The sequence below is a fragment of the Natator depressus genome, chromosome 1 (genome assembly GCF_965152275.1).
Source record: "Natator depressus isolate rNatDep1 chromosome 1, rNatDep2.hap1, whole genome shotgun sequence".
NCBI lineage: Eukaryota > Metazoa > Chordata > Testudines > Cheloniidae > Natator > Natator depressus.
The window spans coordinates 323333729-323353103 of record NC_134234.1 but is presented as its reverse complement, the minus strand read 5'-3'; the positions used below and the strand labels follow the sequence as shown (position 1 = coordinate 323353103).

General features: G+C 46.6%; 1 protein-coding gene across 2 annotated transcripts in view; it reads right to left on the bottom strand.

Annotated features, from left to right (window-relative positions):
* The window catches only part of SLC26A5 (solute carrier family 26 member 5), a 42153-nt gene extending 39537 nt beyond the window's left edge, over positions 1-2616 (bottom strand). The window contains exon 1 of one of the 2 annotated variants that reach the window (XM_074942518.1): positions 2527-2616. The gene's annotated coding sequence lies outside the window, so the exon portion shown is untranslated. The remainder of the gene's footprint in view (positions 1-2526) is intronic. The other variant, XM_074942517.1, reaches the window with a different exon arrangement.
* Positions 2617-19375: the final 16759 nt, after the last annotated feature.

Genomic DNA, 19375 nt, shown 5'->3' with positions numbered 1-19375 from the left:
GCATAGCTAATACATTTGTGTCAGCTATGCCCAAAGACTTTTACACTTCCCAATTTAAATGGTCAAGTCCATGTATACAGTACACCTTCCCAAAGTATGCTAGAAACAATGAGTGTTTCAGTAATTGGGGTCTACGACAATTAAAGGCATGATCCTGAAAGATAGTGAGGACCCTTCTTGCAGGACATGCCACTGCCCCTTGCACGATCGGACAGTCTAATTTCTGAGGTCCAACAACTTCTTTGAGTTCTGGGCATATCAGCAGTTGAGGGGAATTGTTACCACCATCTACTTGTGTCTGATTGCAACACGCACTTCCCAAATTAGTTACTTTGGAAGAGGAAGTGTAGCCTAGACTGGGAAGCCCAAGACTGGGAAGCAGTAGAGCTGTTCCTACCTGTCTCAAGGCTCATCTTCACTGCAAAGTTAACTTAGGTTATAACTCGAATGTTGTCCTGATCTCTACTCCTGTCCACACACAAAAACCGTTAACTTGAATGAAGTGGTACTTTTAACCTGAGCTGGCTGACCTGAGAGGGGATATAAGCTACATCTCAAGCAGGCACAACCTGTTTGCTATGACACTCTGCAGTGTAGACTCAAACTATCTTCTTTTGAGTACTGGTAGTCCTCCAATACCTTCCTACAGTTCCCAGAAAGGACCAGGCAAATTCACCCACAATACACCAAGGAAGAATTCATACTGAGGCTCAGCTTTTTGCAGCGCTAAGAACTGCCGGATATGCCCCCAGAAATCTTAGCACTACAGACAAGCAAGTGTTATTTTAGCATGGCTGCTCTCACACAGGCTAGGCTAACTCAAACGAAGATAACTTGAGTTAACTACAGCAAAGACATACCCTCACAGACTTGCTATCTGAAGCTGGGCAAGTGATTGTCTCATTTGTAAAATGGGGTTAGTAATACAGCAATTAAATTTACTTAGCCAAATCCCACTGTTTACCTAAAACAGAACCCTGTTCCCTAAGGATTTCAGATAAGCAAGCCTTAGATACACTTATAGCAGACTATATTTGTACACACAAGCATTGAAAGGGACCTTCTGACAATTTTTTCTCCCTCTTATTGAAAACAATACCAAAAAATTAAGTGGCTGAAATGAAACCCCCTTCTTAAGAAAGCCAGCCAGCTTTCCCAGTGCAAGCCAGTTCACTCTAAATGTGATGAGGTCAAGCATCAGTGCACACGGGTGTGAAGAGTTATGATCAGAAGCCCTGCTGAGTAAGAGCTGTATTATAGCAGACATGACAGAAAACGTTTCCCCCACCAGTGAATTACATGAATGTTCATATCAAGGCCTGCTGCAATAGCTCATTTGACCACCTAGAGGTTTTATATGTTCCTCCAAGCCTGGCATAGCCAGGGTCCTCAGGTACCAACACACTGTGCAGGAGTGTTGGGAAACTTAACTGGTGAAAAGAAAAGGAGGACTTGTGGCACCTTAGAAACTAACAAATTTATTTGACCATAAGCTTTCATGAGCTACAGCTCACTTCATTGGATGCATTCAGTGGAAAATACAGTGGGGACATTTATGTACACCGACAACATGAAACAATGGGTGTTACCATACACACTGTAAGGAGAGTGATCAGGTAAGGTGAGCTATTACCAGCAGGAGAGCGGGGGAAAAAAACCTTTTGTAGTGATAATCAAGGTGGGCCATTTCCAGCCGTTGACAAGAACGTCTGAGGAACAGCAGGGGGGGGGGGGCAGGAATAAACATGGGGAAATAGTTTTACTTTGTGTAATGACACATCCACTCCCAGTTTTTATTCACGCCTAAGTTAATTGTATCCAGTTTGCAAATTAATTCCAATTCAGCAGTCTCTCATTGGAGTCTGTTTTTGAAGTTTTTTTTGTTGAAGAATTGGTAAAGAGACTAAGATCCCTGGCTGGAAGTCACCTCTGAAGGGCAGAGTATTGGTATTAGTACTGGCCACCTTCAGCGCAGAAAGATTGTATTCTTCCGACATCTAAAGTCACTAGGTCCCATTGCCAGGAAGGGACTGATCCTGTGTCACAACAGTCGCTCGGCTTCCCCTTTCACACTCACCCAGCCGGGGGCTGTTTGGAGCACAGCGATGTTTGCATGGTGTGAGAGGAGTTCGTGGCCCCATCTAACGGGGCGCACGCACCGGCCCGCCCAGGAACCAGCGGGCAGCAGGGGCAGCCCGGGCCCGGGTCCGACTCCTGCCCCTAGCGGCACGCACCCCCGGGAGCCGGGCAGCGGGGCCGGGCAGGGAGCTAAGGCTGGAGGGCGGCGATCCGCTAGGACAGAGCGGCGAGCGGCGCCGCAAGGCTGGGAGAGCCAGGAGCCCGCACCTGCGCCCCAGCCGCCCCCGGAGCCGGGTCACATGCAGTAGCCCCGGCGCCCCCCCGCCACGCCGGAGGCTTCCGGCTGGCCCGGCAGCGGAGCCCAGGGGACGGGAGCCCCCGCACGGGACGCCCCGGCCCCGCTGGCCGCCACGCTCAGTGAGTCGAGACCGACCGGGCTGCACTCACCTCCTGCCGCCTTCCCCAGCCAGTCTCCGCTTCCAACGCTAGCGCCGTGACAGCGTCACCCCGCCCCCAGCCCGGCGCCGGAGGCGCCCTTCCCTGGGAGCCGGCAGCACCCGGCCGGCACCGCCCCCCCGCAGCGCCCACGCCGCCCGCCGGGCGCGGCCCCGAGCGCGGCTGGGAGTCGTAGTCCCCCTTCCCATTGGCCCTCGGCTCCCCCTGCACCAATGAGCTGCCGCCGGCCCCGGAACGCTGGCGCTGGCGCGTTCCAGGTGAGCGCGGCGGCCGGTCGGCCGCAGCGCGCTGTCTCCGGCGGGTGTCAGCGCCCCGCCTGCTGCCGGCCCCAGAGTCTGCGTTCGGCCGTGGGCTCTGCGAATGGCTGCGTGGGGGCCCCCAGCCGGGCAACGTGGCGCACTGCAGCCTTGTGACGCTGGGCCCGGGCCAGTCACGTCTCGGGCGACGCCTGGGGACGGTTCTGCCACTTAGTTTAGGTTTCAGAGTAACAGCCGTGTTAGTCTGTATTCGCAAAAAGAAAAGGAGTACTTGTGGCACCTTAGAGACTAACCAATTTATTTGAGCATAAGCTTTCGTGAGCTACATCCGATGAAGTGAGCTGTAGCTCACGAAAGCTTATGCTCAAATAAATTGGTTAGTCTCTAAGGTGCCACAAGTACTCCTTTTCTTTTTACTTTAGGTTGATGTTTGCGGAGTGCTTTGGCCATCAAAGCACGGTGTAAGTGCACAGCGTGGTTGTCTTTATTACTGATTGATTGATTGGAGAGCTTAGGAGTACAAATCTCTTGGAATAAATATTAGTGTGAATGAAAAAGGGTGAGTCGCCTCCGCCCTCCCGGCCCAAAAAACCCCTTCTTCGCAGTTCTTTGCCTCTTCTGCTGCTGAACAGGAATGGATACTATTGACATTATTGCAATGAGCCCTGGTTTCAGGCTACTTACTGCTGGGGGTAGCTCCAAAGCTCATCTCGCTCACCAACAGAAGTTGACGCAGTAGAAGATATCACCTCACTTACATTGTCACCCACTGGGACGGACACAGGTACAACAGCACTGCACAGGCTGAGGTTAGCTACGTTCAGAAGGCAGACAGGGGTTGGGTTCACAGGCTGTTGGTCTTCATACAACCACCACAACAGTAAAACACTGGGGTTGCACACTTTAATATATCTGCTAGTTCTAATGTGAATTCACCATCCCTCTGAAGTCAATTGGAGCCACTCCATTCCCTTTGTTGCCGGCACCCAGTGCTGAGAGGCTAAACAACAGCTGAGGTCGGTTCACTACCCGGTGTGCTACACCCAATAATCACAATGGGGTGGAGAAGCAGAAAAGTTTATTAGCAGCTGCAAAAAGGTACAGGGAGAATAAAATCTCAAATCCTGCACCCAGAGCAGGAAGTTACACAGGCTTTTATACATTCTTTTTCCCAGCATACGTATCCAATAGGAACCTGCCCTAAGTATCCATATAGCCAGCCAATCCAGTTCCCAGCTAGTGCCCTTGTTCTCTGTATCATTTCTTAAACCATACATAAAGCTGCTTTATTCAGCATTGTTCTTCCATATCTGCCCTGTTTGGCCTTGCTTAGTTTCAGTCAGTCTGACTCTGCAGCATATTGTTGCAGATCCTCAGCATAACTGCTGTGAGTGCCTCCAGGCGGGGGGGCCAAGGACACTTGGGCCTAGTACGCAGACCTGCTGCGAGTGCCTCCAGGCGGGGGGGCCAAGGACACCTGGGCCTAGTGCCAGGGGGCTTCATCGACACTCGTGGTCTTCCATCCCCTCGAGTTACCTAGTGGCCATGCCCCAGTGTCCCCAACACCTTCAATGGGCTTTGGGTCAGGCCCTAAAGGCCTCCCTTGACTGTCTCTTTACTCATCTGTTAATGTAAGCATGGCAAATGACTGTGTAATTTTCAGTTACAGTATGAGTATTTTTGTGTGGACATGATGCTCGCATGTTGTGTTCTTAATGAACTTAACGCTAAAATTAAAAAAATACTCAAAAGTTCCTAAATTGTTTACATCCTGCATTTCCACTGTGAGTAACCACAGTCCCAAAGCTACTTATGAGACTGCTGTTGTATGTGCCAGAGAAAGGCACCAGAAAAGGGAATAAACAGGAAATGAGATGAGCAGTAATGTACTGCAGAATGCATGAATGGCATATGAATTCTGTAGCTGTAGCTCACGAAAGCTTATGCTCAAATACATTGGTTAGTCTCTAAGGTGCCACAAGTCCTCCTTTTCTTTTTGCCAATACAGACGAACACAGCTGCTACTCTGAAGTGAGCTGTAGCTCACGAAAGCTTATGCTCAAATAAATTGGTTAGTCTCTAAAGTGCCACAAGTACTCCTTTTCTTTATATGAATTCTGTGGTTTTCCCTCTGCCCTGATGCAGTAGTGCAATGATGGGCCAATATTAGGTGGGCATTTAGAGGGAGGAGCAGTTCTTTGGGGGAATGTAGCAGCCTTAGCCCATATTCACTATCTTCCTGAGCTACCCCGATCCTGCTCTGGGTCCCTATTATCTGCTCATCCCCTCCTGTCCCATAACTGGCTTCAACTGTCCTTCAGAGGTGTCTGACCTTTCATACTCACTACCTCCCTATGTGGTCCTCAGGTCCATTCATACTCTGAGCCCCACCTATTACCCGCTCACTCCTCCTTGACGCATAAGTGGCTGCAGCCCCCCTCTGCCCCAGGCTCCAGACAGGGCATCTGATCATGGATTCCTATGTACAGACAGTGTATCATACCCTAGGTCCACTACAGGTGGTATGATAGTGTATCAATGTAGTGTCTATGCGCCTGTGACTTTTGAAAAAAAAAAAAAGCAGCAGCTTCTGTGCCAAAAATAAAATAAATTCTAATGAAAAAGGCTCAAAACATCTTTTTTCATTGCATCAAATTTATTTTTAATAGCAGATCACAGTGCTCTCTCAGTGTATAAAGTAGCATGCCAAATTTCATATATTTTTGTCTTACAGTTGTTCAAATAGAAGAGTGTAAAACAGCATTTGTCTCTTTCTGAAAATTTCAAGAGACTGGCTTTTAAAAGTCTTGTTTTTAAAAACAGCAAATTTTTACCACCTCTTCTTACTCTCAAAAACTCTGTGATCAGCTTCCCCTAAGAGTTGTGAACTTTTGAGCTTGATGAGACTCAGTGTTTGTTTGTTTTTTGAAAAAGGACCTAGTTCCTTCTCTATATGGAGTTCAGAACACAATCTTCACTATCGCATCCAGGCTACATACAAACATCAAGCAGATCAGATCTGGGCTGTAGGTTGGGTGCTTGTTGCTACTGTTTTATATAAATCTGGATAATTTAAGATCCTTTTATAAATAGAAGAGGATCTTGTTTCCTGAAGACTTTCCCAAAGTCTTGTATAAATAACCCTTGCTAAGCCTAAAATCTAGTGTTTTTTTCTGAACTGGAGTCTCCATGGGTTTTTTTTTGGTTTAGCCTTTACTTGTTCAAATTTTTAATTTAGTTTCAAATCAAGTATCTAAGCATATGTACTGAGCAGGACACATAGCAAAACAAAGAAGAACAGGTGAGATTATATCAGTGCTAGAATGTATAGGCGTTTACATTTGTTTATATAATTCAGAAAAGTGAGACCAAATATTATGAGAAAGATTTCATTTGCCCAACATTTGGAAAGCTGTTGATTTCAACACAGTAAGGTCTTTTAAATGCCACACTCCACTCACACCCTGTGGAATAGATGAAAATTTTTTTTCACATGCTCCTAGCAATCAACCTGTTTGACTGTTGGTAATATCACAAAGGATTGATACATGATCTAAAGTTAAAAAGTCATGGGAACTGAATGTTCAGAGGACAGGGTATTTTCACTTATTCCTCCTTCCCCTCCTCACAGTTGGCTCAGTGCACTGAGGGAAAGTTTCTACTTCTCCCAGAGCAGTGGTTTTCAAACTTTTTCTGGCGACCCAGTTGAAGAAAATTGTTGATGCCCGCAACTCAATGGAGCTGGGGATGAGGGGTTTGGGGTGTGGAAGGGGCTCAGGGCTGGAGCAGAGGGTTGGGGTAGGGGGGTGAGGGCTGCAGGGTGGGGCTTGGAATGAAGGGTTCAGGGTGCGGGAGGGGACTCTGGGCTGGGGTAGGGGATTGGGGTGCGGGTTTACCTTGGGCAGCTCCCGGTCAGCGGTGCAGCAGGGGTGCTAAGTCAGGCACCGTGGACCATGCTGTGCCCCAGAACCGGCCAGCAGCAGGTCCAGCTCCTAGGCAGAGGCACGCAAGCTGCTCCGCGAAACTCTTGTCTGCAGGCACCGCCCCCTCCAGCTCCCATTGGCTGGTTCCCAGTCAATGGGAGTGCAGAACCGGTACTTGGGGTGGGGGCTGCACGCAGAGCCCTGTGACCCTGCCTCCAAGGAGCCAGACATGCTGCTGGCCGCTTCCAGGTTGCAGCACAGTGTCAGAACAGGGATTAGCCTGCTTTAGCCAGGCAGCACTGCCCATGGGACTTTTAACGGCCCAGTCGGCGGTGCTGACCAGAGCTGCCACGACCCAGAGTCTTACATTCTGCAACCCAGTACTGGGTCACAGCCCGAAGTTTGAAAACCACTGTCCTAGAGCAGCAAGTATTGACACTGCTAGAGGCCACACATGATTAACTGATCTGACCTGGTATCACGCCCTCTATGTTCTTTATGCTGAGCCGGAATGTGTCTAATGTGTGTCCTTATTAACTACTATAGAGACCTAGAATAGTGTTTGGCTGTGAATCTAAATTTCCACGCAGTTCAGGGGATTTAGAAGGTCTTTTGGTCCAGTGGCTTATAGAGCGAGGCTCAAGCTATGAAGTTTGGAACTGGATGTGAATGTCTTGACAAGAGACTTTGGATCCCATGTTACAGTTCAGGCCCATCTCTAACGTCTACTGTAGTTTAAATGTTAGTTTTGACATATTAAAACCAAACTGCTTTGTTTGTTTGTTTGTTTGTTTTAACAGATAAGCACACACAAAAAAGTACTTAGAGGATGGAAGTCTGGTACTAAAGAAACATGGAATAAACAACAACTGAACATCAACGTAAAGATTTCTTGCCAGGAATTCCAATTCCTGATAGATATAATTCATTACAAATCAAATATTACAGTTACCATATAAGAATTACTTAAACATTGGAGATTGCATTAAAATAATTGCATCAACTGCTACACTGAATATATATGATCTGAAGCTGGGTTTAATTTTAATTATAAATGTTAGTTTGACGTAGTGAGTTAATGTTGCTTTTTCATTGCTTCTTTCCAGCATTGTCTAAAGAAGCAAGAGTTGCCGCAATAGTTCAGTGGAGGGAAGCACAGGGATACCTTGCTATTACTACAGTCCAGCACACAGCAGGAGCTTGGATTTTAAGAAATCTGTTTGGTAAACAAAAGCTGGGAGTAGAAGCTAATGAATAAACAATGTGGACAATGGGAGAAGATTGCAAAACATACATTGAGGATAATTGGAGTAAGTCAGTTAATGACACAGGACACTTGGACTTGCATGATGACAGTGGGCCCACTGTAAGTCTCAAGGGGCTCCTCTGGTTCACATGGAAATGAAGCAGTGGGAGCCATTGTTTCCCAAGAGAGTAAGGAAATCTGTGAGACAAGTTCAAACAAAGGGGTAGATTCATCACTGTTGCACTGACTAGAAGTTGGATAGTCATCCCATCCATTGTCAATTTAATTTTACAGCCAAACCACTAGAAAAAGTGAAGATGGCCATTGGACCTGCCTGCATCTGAAGGGGTGGAAAGGCTGTGGATTTCTGACATTTCTGATTGTTCTTGTTCCTTACTGGAATGCTGTTTGTGTGTTCAGGCAGAATGCCTGTCCCAAAGTCAGCAATCCAGCCTGTTCCAAAGTCACACGCTGGGTAGAATTAGTCCCTTTGACTGTGTCACTCCAACAGTATATATTTCACACCCTGTTTGCCAGGGCAGTGTTTTCCCCAGGAATTGAAATTAGGGGTGTGTGTTAAAAAATACGTGTGTCTATGTGTGTGAGGACTGATGAGGGACGATACCATTAGGGCGAAGATGGGCTGTATGGCACCATAGTAAAAACTGAATAATGTGTCACAACCATTTTATTAGATTTAACTCATGTTTTTAAATCATCACACAAATTAAAGTTGGCTACACAAGTCTACTAGGAAGCACTACATCTACATCTTTCTTGTTGTAATTTTGCACAACTCCGTTAATGAACTTCTTGAATGCAGTGCATTCATCTTTGGTGTCTTCTCATGTGTCCGGTACTCCCAGTCCTTCATGGTATGCTCATGATCATGCAGAAGGCGACTTCTTTCAGAACACAAAATTCTATTCAATGAGGAAAAAGAACGCTCAACTGGAGCTGTTGTGAGGGGGAGTAGAAAGAGATGAATTCCTATGTATTTAATTCCAGGAAACATAACACAAAAAGTGGGTCAAACCACTAGTGATGATAAAAAAGAAGTTGAAGTCAAATCTTCATTCATTTGTCGTATGATATTCCATTCTTTGTTCAAATTCTCTATTCTGTCCTGATCCCATGGCAGCCCCATTGTAGGTAGTGCTCACTCCACTCAACTGTTGGTGTTTTATTAGACAGGCTTCTGTAAAAGCTATGTAGAGGTTGATAGAATCCAGAAGTTGCTGTTGTAGAGATGTAAGAATCAAGTCCGTGTACTTTACTTTTTCAGTGGGCTTAACAAGCACTTCTTGTCTTCTTCACTTAAAGAATCAATATAAGTGCCCTAATAGTCAACTTCTGAACTGAAGTCTTTGTTTCTTCCGTTTTCAGTGGATATCTCTCTGATTGATCCAAGCGTAGCTTCAATTGCTGGACAGAGATCTACCACTGTTGTAGCAGATGCCTGGATGGCATTGTTTAATGACCCAAGGGTTTCAACAGTAGACTTACAAGAGAGAATGGCGATGGTTTTCTCTGAACTTACTAGCAAAAATAGGCCACTAGCCTCACTACTTAGATCCGTCCTATCTTGGTAGATACTTTCCAAAGCCAATAATAATGGTTTTAGTAATTTTAAGCCAACAGCCAAGGATCGCTCATAAGAAAGCCAGTGGGTTTTCCCAGGTTGGACCAATTTGAACTTCAGTCCTAGTGTATCTTCTGTATTTTCCAAGATGTTCAGTCCTTTTCGAAGCTTGCTCAAAAAGGAGTATAATAAAGATATTAAATTTATAGCTTTTTAAATGCCTTTTGAAGATTCTGCAGCTCATACTAGTGCTAGTTAGAGTAGGTAGCCTCTGCAGGGTATATAGGAGAATTTAGAGTTACACTTTTCTCTGAGCAAAGCTTATACTCCACTATGTTTGCTAGAGAAGTTTGCAACTCCATCAAATGCACAAGTAGCCATCTCTTTGGGGTTCAATCTACAACCATTTAGCTCTTCTAAGATGTGGGTTGTCAGAGATGCAGCCGATGTGTCTTCTATAACCTGAACTATGACATTGCACTCCATATGCTTTATGAAAATATGCTTATGAATGTGAATATGATGTAACTGGAATATGCTTTATGCAAAAGGTCTCTTGTAAGATGTCATTACAAAACTTATAATCTACTGAGTGTGTTCATCCTATTTGTTTGCATGTATTATTTCTATGTCTGAAGTTAGGAGAATAAGATATAACCTTGTATCATTGATGTAAACATATTAAGTGGAAGCCATTAAAGGTGTTTCAGAATCAATGAACTGTAAATGGCTCTGTTTACTTGCAAACCTTCCCTTGTACATGTGGGCCTGCCCAGGAAGAATGGAGGCTGGGGCCTCACAGGACATGTGATCATGTCATCTGATACTGGAATCCATCTTAAATCTGGTACTTTTCCATTTAGAAGGAGGGATGGGGACCCAGACAGACAAAAGATTCCTGCCTTGTGCCAAAGCTATAAAAGGGGGGTGGAGCAGGACAAAGTGGCTGTCAGTCATGAGAAAACCCCTAGTTACCACCTGAGATGGCTGGTGGAACTAACAAGGACCGTACCAGGGGAAAGGATTGGGCCCAGACTAGGAAGGAGTCTAGTCTGTGAAAGAAGCTTATTGGAACATCTCTGAGGGTAAGATATTACCTGTAATCAGTTTCTTAATGTATTAGGCTTAGACTTGTATGTTTTTGCTTTATTTTGCTTGGTAGCTTACTTTGTTCTGTCTGTTATTAGTTGATATCCACTTAAATCCTACAATTTATATTTAATAAAATCACTTTTGTTTATTAATTAACCCATAGTAAGTGATTAATACCTGGGGGAGCAAACAGCTGTGCATAGCTCTCTATCAGTGTTAGAGAAGGTGGACAATTTATGAGTTTACCCTGTATAAGCTTTATACAGAGTAAAACGGATTTATTTGGGTTTTGGATCCCATTGGGAGCTGGGTGTCTGGGTGCTGGAGTCAGGTAATCTGCAGAGCTGTTTTCACTTAAAGTCTGCAGCTTTGGGGTCATGGCCTGGACCCTGGGTCTGTGTTCAGCAGGCTAGCATGTCTGGCTCAACAAGGCAGGGTTCTGGAAGTCCCAAGCTGGCAGGGAAAACAGGCTCAGAGGTAATTCCAGCACGTCAGGAGACAGTTGCAAGGTGATCTCTGTGACCAAAACCGTCACATGAACATCTAGAAATTCCTCTACTGGCCTACCACTGACATGAACATAAGTGACTTAATACTTGATGCAGTAACTTAATACTTGATGCCCATTTGCATCAGTTCATTCATCAGCCATGTATGCACATTTTCTGAATGTGGTGAGAGAGTGCTTCACTTTTTCAACTGCGTGCTTCTAACCTGTCAGTTGAGTTTCTTGCAGAAAGATAGTGAGCATGTGCTGGTCTTGGTTGGAACCAGTGTCCAACTTCAGGATTAACAAATGACAATGCACTTAACATTGGCCTCCAGTTTGTAGTGTGAGGTGTCTCTTGCGTAAAGAGAAAGTGTGATTTGACAGCCATGTTTGTTTGAATAAACCGTGTTGTGTCTTCAGCATTTTTAACAGCCTTGTAAAGTACTTTTAAAATTGGCTTTGACAATGACTGGCTTACAAGACTTTCTGCATGCTGATGCAGTCCAGAGGATTGGTATTTTGCAGCCTTTTCACATTGTTTGTCAGCATTGGCCTTGCTGATCCATCTGGCAAACCAAGCTCCTCTATGTTTATTAGGGTGACCAGACATCCTGTTTTAAAGGGGCAGGCCCATACTTAAACTGTCCTGACTTTTTCTTGAAAACGGGTAAATTGTCCCGTATTTGCTGTCTACACCCTGCGCTCCAGCTGCCTGCCCACCAGCAGTGGGTGTGTGTGCAGTGGCCGATGATGGGTGTGGGTCTGCAAGGCTGGTGGCAGGGCAAAGATGCAGCGCACAGGGCTGGCCACTCCCCCTGCTGGTCCATCAGCACAGCCCTCGCTGTGTGCCGGTTCTCAGCCAGTAGGGCCACGTCCCCCCATCCCGTTTCCGGCTGACACTGGCTGCGACCTGCGGTGGTTGGTGAGTGTGGGCAAGTGTCAGGCAGCATCCGATTACGTGTCGCCTCTGCTACCCACCCATCGGCCCTTTACATGCTTCCCCTCTTGCTGTTCTCTCCCTGCTTTGCCCCTTTGCCCCCCTACTGCCCCAGCCCTGCTGCTCCTCCATATCCCCCTCCCCCCCGCCCCCGGTGGGGCACGTCCCACTCCCAGCGCTCTGGGGAGAACCAGCCCCTGGTCAGAGCACTCAGCTCATCAGCAGCCTGGCTGGCAAGCTCCTTCCTTCCCCCACTGCCTCTGGCTGAGCTGGTGTCCCGGGAAAGCCCAAGACTCTCTGGCCCCAGGGTGCTGGCCAGGAAGAGCTGAGTCCTGTATGTGCCAAAGTCCTACACAGCGCTGTCACGGGGAAGCCTCTCTGCCCCTCAGCTAGGCTCTGGAGTGGCGGGGGAGGAAGCAATTTCCAGCCTGTTCACACCCTGACCCTGCAGGCTCCACAGCAGTGCCCCAGGCAGGTGCTTAGCACCCTCTTCACACACACCCCCCCAGCCCTGGGTCCTACCCCCAGGGAGCACGGGGCTGCTCTGTCCCCTAGGCACCCTCCCCTGCTGAGCCACCTCTCTGGCCAGTTTGCTGAAGCCCCTGCAGTGAGGTTTTCTGGGCCCTGGTGCACAATGCAGCCTTAGCTTAACCCATTCCTGACCACTCTGTAGCCGGGGGACAGGAGGCGGCTGGGTTATGTCGGTGGCCAGGAGAAGCCTGAAGGTGTTAGCTGCCTTTCAACACTGTGCGGGCAGGAAGGGACAAGCTGCTTCCAACCACATGGGAGTGGGGGTGGGGGGGGGCGGGGAAAGAGTTGAGCTCCGCAAAGACACAGGCCAGGTCATTTCTCTCCTGTGGCTGGAAGCAGCTCCCATACCTTCCCTCTCACACAGTGCCAAAAGGCTGCTGCTGGCCACATTCTGGTGTGAACCCTGGCAGAAATCTGATGGGGGGGCGGGGGGGCATGTGACCCTGCATGCCCCCTCCCCCCATATATTGCCTCAGGAAGACGCAGTGCCAGGTACCAGGAGAGGCGGGTACATCCCAGGGACCAGCCAGGCATGGAGGGCAGACAGCCCCAGGCAGAGAGGGTTGGGTTGGTCGGTCACCCCCTCCCCATCCCCAACCCCCCGTGTGAGAGAGGTGTATGGGAGTGTTTGTGTGTCACACCTCCCCGTGTGTGTGTGGCAGGATAGGGGTGTGTATGTGTGTGTCACCCCTCCCCATGTGAACCCTAAAGCCTTAAAGATAAGAAGGTAAATAAAAAGAATCCAGCTACGCAGTATTTCTTTTTAACAGGGGCTTAGTCAACCTGCTGTTAATTTGAACATTTGTACGATTGATTGCTGTTGAACTCACTTGAATAGAGTAATTTTACCAGGTGTCCCATATTCAGCATAGGGAAATATGGTCACCCTACACTTAACAAAACAAACAACTGTCTGTGGAGCCTAATAAGCTCTATCTTTAAAGAGGTGAGAGGGGCAAGTCAAATAATGCAGCCCACACCACCAAGCAAAACCCCTCCCGCCTCTCTCCACTGGTATCTGCCATCCAAACCCCTTGTTCAGCGAGTGCTGTTCATTTGAGGATGACCAGTGCTTAATTTGTAATAAAAGCAGTGCCAGGGCTTAGGCAACCTTTTTTACTTTCAGAACTGATGTGGCAAGCCCGAGATCCTGGGGCTATGAACTGCCAAGCCCAAAGGTGTCGGGGCTCAGCCCTGGCAAAAATTAAGCACTGAGGCTGACACCCTCAATCAGGACAGGACAAGTATAGTTCTGCTGCCCTTTACTCAGCCAATAAGGATAACAACATTTCATGACCCCCACATTCAATACTAAAGTGATTTTGTTACCCAACACCAGCCAAAATTGATCACTTGGGCAACATAGCTCTGTCTTTTGGATACCTAGGCAGAGTAGGTGAGTTCATGTAAATACAGTCTGGTCCTGAAGCCTTCCCCTCACCCTGTCCCAGGTCATCACTAGCTGTCAGGGGAGAGCTCATTCAGACCTTGCTTACAAATTATAATTTGAAATTATAAGGTTGGCCAACATTGCCGAAACGAATACACCAACATTGTCAGAAAAAACAACAGCTGTGTGAAGAAGCTAGTCTTTGTTCAGACTTTTCAAACCTATTATACTTTTTCAGGTACAAGTATTTTATCATACACAGTACATGCTTTTAAAGCGTGTATTAATGTTTCAAATTGAATTCAAATTTCCAACCAATGACTAAATTGGCAACATTGCATGTAACTAGTTGACCACTGGGGGTGTTGGGGAAATTCCGGGGTGTGTGTGTGTGTGTGTGGGTTTGAAATCCCTAGGCCACTTCCTTCACTACATTCAGATCCCTTCTAAAAACTCACTTCTGCCATTTCCGTGAGGGGCAAATAATCACTCAGGAAATTGAACCATTCAGCTATGTACACGCCGTAGTGACTAGCTGTGTGTTCATCTTATTGTCAGTATATTCTTCCCTCCCCCATTCCTTGTCTGTTTATGACCCTCATTGTTGTTGTGTCATGTTACATTTAGATAGGACACTCACTCTTCAGGACAGGAGTCTTGTATTTACCTCTTTTTTAGGTACCTAGATACAGCTATAGGTGCTAAAACAATAACCAATTGGATACCCCCAAAATTCAAACACCAGCCTTTCCCTACTGTGGCTAACACAATTCTCCAGTCAAATTATGTAGGACCAATTTTCCCTAGTCTCTGTAGTGAGAGAGGACAGAGAGCACTAATCCATTAATACTCATCATTATGCATTTTTGAACTATAGTTATTTCCATGCTGTGAGACTAAATGTTGTTTTTGGTTTCTTTAAGCCCTTGCCCCATTTATTTGGTGTCTTAAATCAAGCATGCTATTTTAAATCAGGAGCTAATATTGGAACATTTATATTATATTCAATATTTAACAAGTCTCTTTCCCTGAAAAGTAAGTTGTGCAGTTCCTGGCACGTTTTCACTGGCCAGGTCTAGCTCATCTCTCTGAGGTCTTTTGGAAAATGAAAATAAAATGTTTAATTTTTTTTTACCAGCTCTTGGTGGGGCCTTCCCAATGGAATAGTAGCAGGATTCCAGTCTATGTCAAATGCTCTGAACTAGAACAAACAGAATTGCAAATTTCTGGACAGTAGTTTCACATAAGGGACAACTGGGAATAAGGAAACCTGAGTGTGTGCACTCTGGGCCTAGCAAGTGGTTCAGATTTTCATTCATTGTGACTTTCTCTTTTACAAAGGAAAATCAAAAGTCTGGTCTAATCAGCCTCTGAATGGATGCAAGGGCAGATGCCAGAAACACAAAAGCTCTAGCCTCTGACCCTGAAATATTTTGTAAATCCTAGCGCAGCTCATAACAACCGAGTACGTTATAGCCAGTAATGTGGAGCCTAATCCAAAGACTTTAGAAGTCAAAGGAGTTTTTTCCATCAATTTCAATGAATTTTGGATTTTGCCCTTAATGTTTCCTGCTAACTGGTTGCCCCCCATTTGTTTCACAAATATATTATTCTCAGTAAGTCTTGAAAAAAAATCCCATAACAATACTGTAAGACTTCTTGTAGTGAAAGACCAAGCATTATAAAGTTTCCCTTCTCATTGCAGTTCCTTGGAAACAGGTATACCTTGAAATCCTTTAAGTTGTCCATTAGGGAGGATTTCATTTTTGTGAGCTGTTTTAATTTGCATGTTTATAGGAATTATATTCTTAGACTAGGTTTAATCATTTGAGGAACTTTGCCAATGTGGAATATTACAGCTTGAGCATTTCTATGGCAGCAAAAAGGTGAACTACATGGATGTAGTCACTCATTTCTACTGTATACAGGAAGCTGTTCTTTCTTAAAGTCTCCTCCATTAAATTCTATTGGGTTAAGTGGAACTGCACCCACTGATATTAACGCTGTGGCCCTCTCCTTCCAATTCAGCCCTGTGCCGCATCCCTGGTGAAAAGAGGCAATACGATCAGTGGATATGGTCTCTCCCAGGAATGCTCTTGCTATAGGAGTCTTTCCTAGCTGGCATGTCAGTCCAGACAGGAGCCCTTGTACATGGAGATGTGCTGGGGGAAGCTGTATTGTGTTCCAGACATTCTTGGCTGCTGCAGCCACCCTTTGGGGCCACAAACAGCCAGGCTCAAGATAAGGCAGCACACAGGCTGGTCTACCTTATGAATGAGGTCAAAGGGGCCCCAGCCTGGCCCAGGATGGGGAAAGTACAACATTTTTATATAGCCACTTTGTCCCTGCCTTGAGTCCTATGCTGAGTTCAGCTCGGATGCAGGGATGAATTGGATGCTGTGCTGGTCCTTGCTCAGGGTAGTTGGTGGGGGAGCACCGCCTATCGGTCAGGGATTAGGCCTTTAGCCTACATGGGGGGTTGTTGATAGGGGAGCCCAGGTCCTTCCACTCCATTAGGCACCGACCCAGGGTCCCTGGAGGGCTATCAGTGGTCTGTCAGTCAGGGCTGCTTAGGGCTGACTCAGTGACACCCAACCAGGTAGCCAGACACCTACTTAAACTGGCCAGACCACCTTCAGAAAAAGAGATGCAAAGACAAGTGAGGAATGAATGGCGTATGTGTAAACATGTACACCAGATCAGAAGCTGCCCAGAACCATTCACTGTAACAGAGCTGGAACAGACACTGGGTAGCATCAGGTGTGGAACAGCTGCAGGTTATGACAACGTGTCTCCAGAATTCCTGAAAAACCTCGGCCCCCCATGCTCAGCTTTGACTTGTGAAATTCTTCACCAGGGTTATCAGTGGAGGTAGGCTACCAAAGATACGGTGCACCGCAAAAGTCATTGGCTTCCTAAAGCCTGGAAAGGAACCAAATCAAGCATCAAGCTATCTTCCCATATGATTATTGTTGGTGTGCTTCAAGGCACTGGAGCGCTTGGGCCTACAGCGCATGTTAATCGATATGGAGAGAATTTTGAGCCCTGACCAAGCCGGTTTTCGCCGAGGTCGTAGCACATACGACCAAGTACTTGCGCTGACCGCATTTGTTGAAAATGGCTTCCAGAGAAACTTGAAAACAGGTGCTGTTTTCATCGATCTAACAGCGGCATACGATATGTTACAGTGTGGCACACTGGCCTGCTTGTGATGGTATCACGGGTCCTGCTACCTTGGGTCACAGGTGCCGTTGAGCTGTTCCTCTGTGATAGGCAGTTCCAAGTCCATATGGGGGAGAAGATGAGTGCTTGGAGACGACAGAAGCTCTGTACTTTCGCCAACCCTGTTCAACCTTTACATCAATGACCTGCCAACAACGGAGTCATGAAAGTTCATTTACGCAGATGACATCTGTTGCAGTACCCACGCCTGGACGTTCCACAAGCTTGATGCCACCTTAAACAGGGACATGATAAAGTTAGCTGACTACTGTAAGACTTGGCGCCTCCATAAAAACAGTCTCCAATTTGTTCCATCTTCATCACGCCAGCACAACCCGAGAACTGAGTGTTTATCTGAATGGTCAGAAGGTGAAGCATGAAATAGAACCGGTCTATCTAGGTGTGACCTTAGACAGCACACTGCATTACCATGCCCACCTGAAGAAGACAGCAGCCAAAGTTAAGACACGCAATAATCTTCTTAGCAAACTGGCAGGTTCATCATGGGGTGCTCGTGCTCCAACTTTGCGGATGTCAGCTCTTGCCACCTCGTATTCGGTGGAGGAGTACTGCACACCAGTTTGGAGTTGATTGTCACACACCAAACCTTCCGGCAGCTGCATGCAGCAAGGTTGCTCTCTTTCTCTCAGGCGGCAACTGCCTCCTCCTGCCTGAGTCCGAGGGCTCCCCCCTGGGTAGTCCAAACAAAATAAAGGAGATTCACCAAGTCCGGAGTTCGTATGAGCGAGAGAGAGGAGAATGCTTCCCTCTCAGGCTGTCTCTGCAGCAGATCCTTCCATCCATCAGGGAGGGGCCTTTAGGCAGTTGTTTAGGGAGAGATTCTGCCTTTCCTCAGCTCTTCTCTGCTGGAATTGCAGGTTTGCTCTCTCCCTGGGTCTGCCACCAAATGAGCTGTTCCCTGCCTTTTAACTCCTCCTCCAACTGGTGCATTTGCTACAGGTGTGGTGGTGTGGGGCTGGCTGGGCCCAGAGTAGTTCCTTTACCCCTTGTTGCCCAGTCTGGTGGTTTGTATATCCCATCACAGACCCAGTTTCTCTAACACCACTTCTGTCACAAACTGAATTTGGCCCATTGTGTAGTTTAATGGCAATGCTGCTGTTACAGTGAGATACTTTAGTGAGTCACATATTGCTCTGTCGTGTGGGTAGTTACTAGCCTAATGTGGCGGTTCTTTCAGAAAGTTATTGCAGTTTCCTTCTTGTGCCAAGGTCAATGGAACAGACAATGGTATCGGGTTTCAGACTAGCAGCCGTGTTAGTCTGTATCCGCAAAAAGAACAGGAGTACTTGTGGCACCTTAGAGACGAACAAATTTATTTGAGCATAAGCTTTTGTGGGCTACAGCCCAATTCATTGGCTTCATGCAGTGGAAAATACAGTAGGACGATTTTATATACACAGAGAACATGAAACAATGGGTGTTACCATACGCACTATAATGAGAGTGATCAGTTAAGGTGAGCTATTACCAGCAGGAGAGAAAAAAAAACCTTTGGTCATGATAATCAAGATGGGCCATTTCCAGCAGTTGACAAGAACATGTGAGGATCAGTAGGGGGGTGGGGGGCAAAAAATAAACATGGGGAAATAGTTTTACTTTGTGTAATGACACATCCACTCCCAGTCTTTATTCAAGCCTAATTTAATAGTGTCCAGTTTGCAAATTAATTCCAATTCAGCAGTCTCTCGTTGGAGTCTGTTTTTGAAGTTTTTTTGTTGTAATATTGCGACTTTTAGATCTGTAATCGAGTGACCAGAGAGACTGAAGTGTTCTCCAACTGGTTTTTGAATGTTATGGTTCTTGATTTGTGTCCATTTATTCTTTCACGTAGAGACTGTCCGGTTTGGCCAATGTACATGGCAGAGGGGCATTGCTGGCACATGATGGCATATATCACATTGGTAGATGTGCAGGTGAACGAGCCTCTGATAGTGTGGCTGATGTGATGATGGTGTCCCCTGAATAGATATGTGGACACAGTTGGCAACAGGCTTTGTTGCAAAGATGGGTTCCTGGGTTAGTGTTTTTGTTGTGTGGTGTGTGGTTGCTGGTGAGTATTTGCTTCAGGTTGGGGGCTGTCTGTAAGCAAGGACTGGCCTGTCTCCCAGCACAACCCATCACTATCACAGATCTTGGGAGACAGGCCAGT